We start from the raw sequence: 7,517 nt of genomic DNA, 5'->3' as shown, positions 1-7,517 counted from the left end.
AAACGGGTGAGGAGGCAGAGAGAAACCTCGATCGACTTGTGTCATGAGAAGAACGCGCTCGCCCTCGCATGGCTCGGGCTCGGTCTCCCCCTCGATCTGGAAGCCTCCAAGATCCCTCCGCAATCAGGTCGTCGGCGGCGAGATTCCCCAAGTCTTCCTCCGTGACGGTGGAGGGGATCCAATCCCCCTGGATCCAACCGGGCAGAAGGGCGGACCACGATGTCGACCCCTTGTCAGCTTTCTTGCCCTTTGTCGTGGCCTTCTTCGCGCGCTCCAGAGCCACGGTGTTGTCCTTCACCATGGTTGCAGGGCTTGAGAGGAATGGGTGGAAGAGTGAGGCGCTGGGGGAGACGAGGCGGAGAAGCAGAGAGAAAGGGGGATGAATGAAGAGCACAGTACCACGCATCGGCAGCCGTGCCTTTTATGGCCTCACTTCTGAGTGACTGACCTGTGGGCCCGTGCAATCCTGGCGCATCCCGTAACAGACACTGGCTCAATACATGGCGAAAAAGGGGTGCAAGGATCGAGGAGTCCCTATCTACCTGCCCCGCTTACCGCGCCGCGTCCCGTCCCGCGCGCTTCTCCAAATTTCGAATCCCATCAGATCCGAAAACCGCAGAGCAGTCGATCGCACCAGATATATGCAAATCCAGTCTGCTAGAAGACATACATAGCATAATTCACTCAGCAACTCAAGAAGCCAGAATCAATCAAGGCGACTTACGAAGGGTTAAAGCACCAGTATGCTTTACAGACCCTGAGGAAATGCCTCCAAAGCATAGAATTAGGTCGGAATCAATTTCAACCCTTCTTCACTCGATCCTCAATCCATTCGGAGGCTAATGACGATGACATGTACCTAGGGTAGGGTCTTAGGCCTGACTTAGACACCCTACCCAAGGACGCTACCCTAGAGTCCAAGGCCTACAAGGTCCAACAGAAGATACCGACTGAAATCCTCATGAAGTGCAATCCACTCGACAGAAGATTCCACTCGGATATCCCAATTCCACTCGACCATGATTAAACTGCTCGACCATACAAGACCTCACTCGGAGTACAGAAGGCCTAGAGTCACCCCAGGAGGATAACGGTCAGGCATTCACTCCGACGTCATAATGACCATTTATTGCAGGCATTACCAGTAACATTCAAGACATAACTCTCATTGAACCCCTGTGTAACTGAGGGCTACGTGAGGCCAGGCCTACTCTATATAAGCCACCCCTCCCCTCTGGCACAAGGGTTCGCACCCCTGTAACTATCACATACTTCAATCGAAAAGCCTCCGCGGCACCGAGGCGTAGGGCTGTTACCTCCTCCGAGAGGGGTCTAAACTCGTAAACCCGTGCGTACAATCTCACCATAGCTAGGGCTCTGCCCTCTCCTACGTACCCCCTACTCTTACTATTAGACTCATTCCCACGACACTATGCAACCCAAGCATGATATTAACGAATCTCTAAAAGCTATTAGAATTTCTATTGATGAGTGTAAAGAAAGAACCGCTAGGATGCGTGCTAAGCGAGATTGGTTTGTAAAAGCGTGTTCTTCGATTTCTTGTGAGAATAATGATGAGGATCTTATACTGATTGGTATGACTCCTATTGAATCTTTGTTTTCTAATATAAATCTTGATAAAGATGGGACTCGAGATGAGTCAACTTTAGCTAGAAGGCGTCCCAATGATTCAGAGTTTATAGATCTTAATGCAAAAATTGATAAAAGTGGGATTGGAGAGGTCAAAACTTTAAGTAGCGATGAACCCGCTCTTTTGGATTTCAAGGACTTTAATTATGATAATTGTTCTTTGATAGATTGTGCTTCCTTGTTGTAATCCATGTTGAATTCTCCTCATGCTTATAATAAAAGTAAAGCTTTTACTAAACATATCGTTGATGCTATGATGGAATCTTTTGAAGAAAACTTGAGTTGGAAGTTTCAATCCCTAGAAAGCTTTATGATGAGTGGGAACCTACTATTAAGATTAAAATTAAAGATTATGAGTGCCATGCTTTGTGTGATTTCGGTGCTAGCGTTTCCACGATTCCAAAACTTTATGTGATGTGCTAGGTTTCTGTGAATTTGATGATTTTTCTTTAAATTTGCATCTAGCGGATTCCACTATTAAGAAACTTATGGGAAGAATTAATGATGTTCTTATTGTTGCAAATCCTACATGTCCTACTATTCTTGGTAGACCTTTCCTTAGAATGATTGGTGTAATTATTGATATGAAAGAAGGAAACATTAGATTTCAATTTCCGTAATGCCGACACTAACCTCCAAAATCCTCATTTGAATTGTATACCACCGATAGGCGAAAACAATGGTTATTACGACACCAGGTGAAATAGCTGCTTATTCTTCTCTTCCTCCCCTTGACCTATTAAAGCCCTAAGAAGCAGAACGCGCCATCACCTACAGCCCTTTCCTCTGCCGGGGACTTTCACAAAATGAAAACGGGTGGCATCATCGTATGCTCGAGATTAGTTGCCCTGGTGTATATCCCGGAGTACTCCTATGGCCGATCTGTCACCCATACATGAAGGCCTTGGCCCCGTCCCGTGTGGAGAATGCCCTCCCTTACGGCATGGCTTGGTCTGTTATTTCCTTAATTATATGAGACCAAAAAGAAGAAATGACACGAGGGTTCTATATATAGATAGAGAAAGAAAGAAAGAAGAAAATTATGATGTGGGAAAGAAGGGCATGGAACACTTTCCAAGAAAGAAAATTAAGTTGCCATATGAATCTATAATAAGGGCTACTTACGGATTGCATGCCAAAGATGACAATACCTAGATCTATGTTTTATGCCTAGCTAGGGGCGTTAAACAATAGCGCTTGTTGGGAGGCAACCCAATTTTATTTTTAAGTTTTTTGTTTTTGGTTCTGTTTTTAATAAATACACATTATTACCTCGGTAGTAATTGTGTTTGGTATTTTAATTAGTGTTTGAGACAAGTAAGACCTTTGGGATGGCTTACGGTGATAGTTGATTTGATCTTGCTGAAAAACAGAAACTTTTGCGCTCAGTAAAACATTTTTGAAAAATCACAGAAGCGTGATAAAATCCTGAATTTTTTAAACAAGATTGGTATACAAATTGCCCAGGTTGTCCTAATTTTTCAGATTTTTTAGTTACAAAGTATACGAAGTTTACAGATTGCTACAGACTATTCTGTTTTTGGTAGATTCTGTTTTCTATGTGTTGTTTGCTTATTTTGATGAATCTATGGGTAGCATCGGGGGGTATGAACCATGGAAAAGTTGGAATACAGTAGATATTACACCAATATAAATAAAGAATGAGTTGACAACAGTACCAAAAGGTGATGATTTATTTTCTTATACTAACGGATCTCATGAATTCTTTGCTGAGTTTTGTGTTGTGAAGTTTTCAAGTTTTGGGTAGAGATTTGATGGACTATGGAATAAGGAGTGGCAAGAGCCTAAGCTCAGGGAGGCCCAAAGGCACCCCAATGTAATATTCAAGGACAACCAAGCATCTAAGTTTGGGGATGCCCCGGATGGCATCTCCTCTATCGTCTTCAATCCATTGGTAAATTTACTTGAGGCTATATTTTTATTCACCACATGATATGTGTTTTGCTTGGAGCATCTTGTATGATATGAGTCTTTGTTTTTTAGTTTGCCACAATTGTCCTTGCTGTAGACACCTTTTGAGAGGAACGCACATGAATCGTGAATTTATTAGAATACTCTATGTGCTTCACTTATATCTTTTGAGCTAGGCAATATGCTCTAGTGCTTCACTTATATCTTTTTAGAACACGACGGTGGCTTTATTTTATATAAATTGTTGAACTCTCATGTTTCACTTATATTATTTTGAGAGTCTCTAAACAACATGGTAATTTGCTTAGATTATGAATTTAGTCCTAATATGATGGGCATCCAAGAGGGATATAATAAAAACTTTCATATAAAGAGCGTTGAATACTATGAGAAGTTTGATTCCTTGCATTTGTTTTGAGATATAAAGATGGTGATACTAGAGTCACGTTAGTGAGTAATTGTGGATTGGTAGAAATACATGTGTTAAAGTTTGTGATTCCTGTAGCATGCACGTATGGTGAACCGTTATGTGATAAAGTCGGAGCATGATTTATTTATTGATTGTCTTCCTTATGAGTGGCGGTCTGGGACGAGCGATGGCTTTTTTCTACCAATCTATCCCCCTATGAGCATGCGTGTAGTACTTTGTTTCGATAGCTAATAGACTTTTGAACTAAGTGTGTGAGTTATTTATGATTAATGTTGAGTCCATGGATTGTACGCACTCTCACCCTTCCACCATTGCTAGCCTCTCTAGTACCGCACAATTTTCTCCGGTGCATTAAACCCACCATATACCTTCCTCAAATCAGCCACCATACCTACCTATTATGACATTTCCATAGCCATTCCGAGATATATTGCCATGCAACTTCCACCGTTCCGTTCATTATGACACACACCATCATTGTCATATTGCTTTGCATGATCATGTAGTTGACATAGTATTTGTGGCAAGGCCACCATTCATATTTTTATACATGTCACTCGTGATCATTGCACATCCCGGTACACCGCTGGAGGCATTCAAATGGAGTCATATTTTGTTCTATAATCGAGTTGTAAGTAAATAAAAGTGTGATGATCATCATTACTAGAGCATTGTCCCATGTGAGGAAAGGATGATGGAAGCTATGATTCCCTCATAAGTTGGGATGAGTCTCTGGACTTTGCAAAAAAATAAAAGAGGCCAAAATAAGCCCAAACAAAAAATGAGATAAAAGAGAGAAGGGGCAATGCTACTATCCTTTTACCACAGTTGTGCTTCAAAGTAGCACCATGATCAACATTTTATAGAGAGTCTCCTATGTTGTCACTTTCATATACTGGTGGGAATTTTTCATTATAGAACTTGTCTTGTATATTCTAATGATGAGCTTCCTCAAATTGCCCTAGGTCTTCGTGAGCAAGCGAGTTGGATGCACACCCATTAGTTTCTTTTTAAGCTTCCATACACTTATAGCTCTAGTGCATCCGTTGCATGGCAATCCCTACTCACTCATATTGATATCTATTGATGGGCATCTCCATAGCCCATTAATACGCCTAGTTGATGTGAGACTATTTCCTTCTTTTTGTCTTCTCCACAACCACCTTATTCCATTCCACCTATAGTGCCATACCCATGGCTCACGCTCATGTATTGCGTGAAAGTTGAAAACATCAAAAGTATGAAACAATTGCTTGGCTTGTCATCGGGGTTGTGCATGATTTAATACTTTATGTGATGAAGATGGAGCATAGCCAGACTATATGATTTTGTAGGGATAACTTTCTATGGCCATGTTATTTTGAGAAGACACAATTGCTTTATTAGTATGCTTGAAGTATTATTGTTTTTATGTCAATATTAAACTTTTGTTTTGAATCTTATAAATCTGAATATTCATGCCACAATAAAGAAAATTACGTGGATAAATATGTTAGGTAGCATTCCATATCAAAAATTCTATTTTTATCATTTACTTACTCGAGGACGAGCAGGAATTAAGCTTGGGGATGCTTGATACATCTTCAACGTATCTATAATTTTTTTATTGTTCCATGCTATTATATTATCTATCTTGGATGTTTTATATGCATTAATATGTTATTTTATATTATTTTTGGGACTAACTTATTAACCTAGAGCCTAGTGCCATTTTCTATTTTTTCTTATTATTTTTGAGTTTTACAGAAAAGGAATATCAAGAGGAGTCCAAACGAAATAAAACTTTCGCGATGATTTTTCTTGGACCAGAAGACACCCGTAGTACTTGGAGATGTAGTTACAGGAGTCCCGGGGCGACCACAAGCCTCAGGGGCGCATCCTGAGGGCTTGTGGGCCCCTCGGAGCTCCTCCAACCCTAATCTTTGGCCTATAAATTCTCAAATATTCCCAAACGACCAAAAGCATCCACCAAAATACTTTTCCGCCACCCCAACCTTCTGTACCCGTGAGATCCCATGTTGGGACCTTTTTCGGCACCCTTCCGGAGGGGGATTCGATCACGAAGGGCTTCTACATCAACTCTATTGCCCTTCTGATTAAGCGTGAGTAGTTTATCACAGACCTATGGGTCCATAGGTAGTAGCTAGATGGCTTCTTCTCTCTCTTTGATCTTCAATACAATGTTCTCCTCGATGTTCTTGGAGATCTTTGCGGTGTGTTTGTCGAGATCCGATGAATTTTGGATTTATGATCAGATTATCTATGAATATCGTTTGAGTCTTCTTTGAATTCTTATATGCATGATTTGATATCTTTGTATTTCTCTTCTAATTATCGGTTTGGTTTGGCCAACTAGATTGGTTCTTCTTGCAATGGGAGAGGTGCTTAGTTTTGGGTTCAATCTTGCGGTGTTCTCACCCAGTGACAAAGTAGGGGTAGCGAGGCACGTATTGTATTGTTGTCATCAAGGGTAAAAAGATGGGGTTTTCATCATATTGCTTGAGTTTATCCCTCCACACCATGTCATCTTACTTAAGACATTACTCTGTTCTTTTGAACTTAATACTCTATATGAATGTTGGATAGCGGTCGATGTGTGGAGTAATAGTAGTAGATGCAGGCAGGAGTCGGTCTACTTGACACGGACGTGATGCCTATATTCATAATCATTGCCTTGGATATCGTCATAACTTTGCGCTTTTCTATCAATTGCTCGACGATAATTTTTTCATCCACCGTATGTTTTCTTTCAAGAGAGAAGCCTCTAGTGAAACCTATGGCCCCCAGGTCTATTTTACATCATATATTTTCAGATCTATAAACCAAATAACCTAAAAATACCTTGCTACAATTTATTTGTTTTACGTTTTAGTAATCTTTTATATCTATCTCTATCAGATCTCATCCTTGCAAGTAATTGTGAAGGGATTGACAACCCCTTTATCGCGTTGGGTGCGAGTGTTGATTGTTTGTGCAGGTGCATAGATTGGAGACTTGTGTGTACCTCGTACTGGATTGATATCTTGGTTCTCAAACTGAGGGAAATACTTATCTCTACTTTACTGTATCACCCTTTCCTCTTCAAGGGGAAAACCAACGCAGGCTCCAGAAGTAGCAGTATTTTTGGTTTTTATAATATGACTAAAGTAGACCCGGGGGACATAGTTTTCACTAGAGGTTTCTCTCTCGAAACAATAGCATACGATGGGTAAACAAATTACTGTTGAGCAATTGATAGAAAAAGTGCATAGTTATGACGTATTCATGACAATGATCATGTATATAGGGGCATCATGTTCGTGACAAGTAGACCGATTCCTCCCTGCATCTACTACTATTACTCCACCAATCGATCGCTATCCAACATGCACATGTGGTATTAAGTTCATGACAAATAGAGTAATGCCTTAAGCAAGATGACATGATGTAGACAAAGTAAACTCAAGCAAAATGATTAAACCCCGTCGTTTTACTCTTAATAGCAGCAATACAATGTGTGAGGACA

Source organism: Triticum urartu, chromosome 2 (assembly GCF_003073215.2).
Source record: "Triticum urartu cultivar G1812 chromosome 2, Tu2.1, whole genome shotgun sequence".
NCBI lineage: Eukaryota > Viridiplantae > Streptophyta > Magnoliopsida > Poales > Poaceae > Triticum > Triticum urartu.
Note: the sequence above shows the minus strand (reverse complement) of the source record.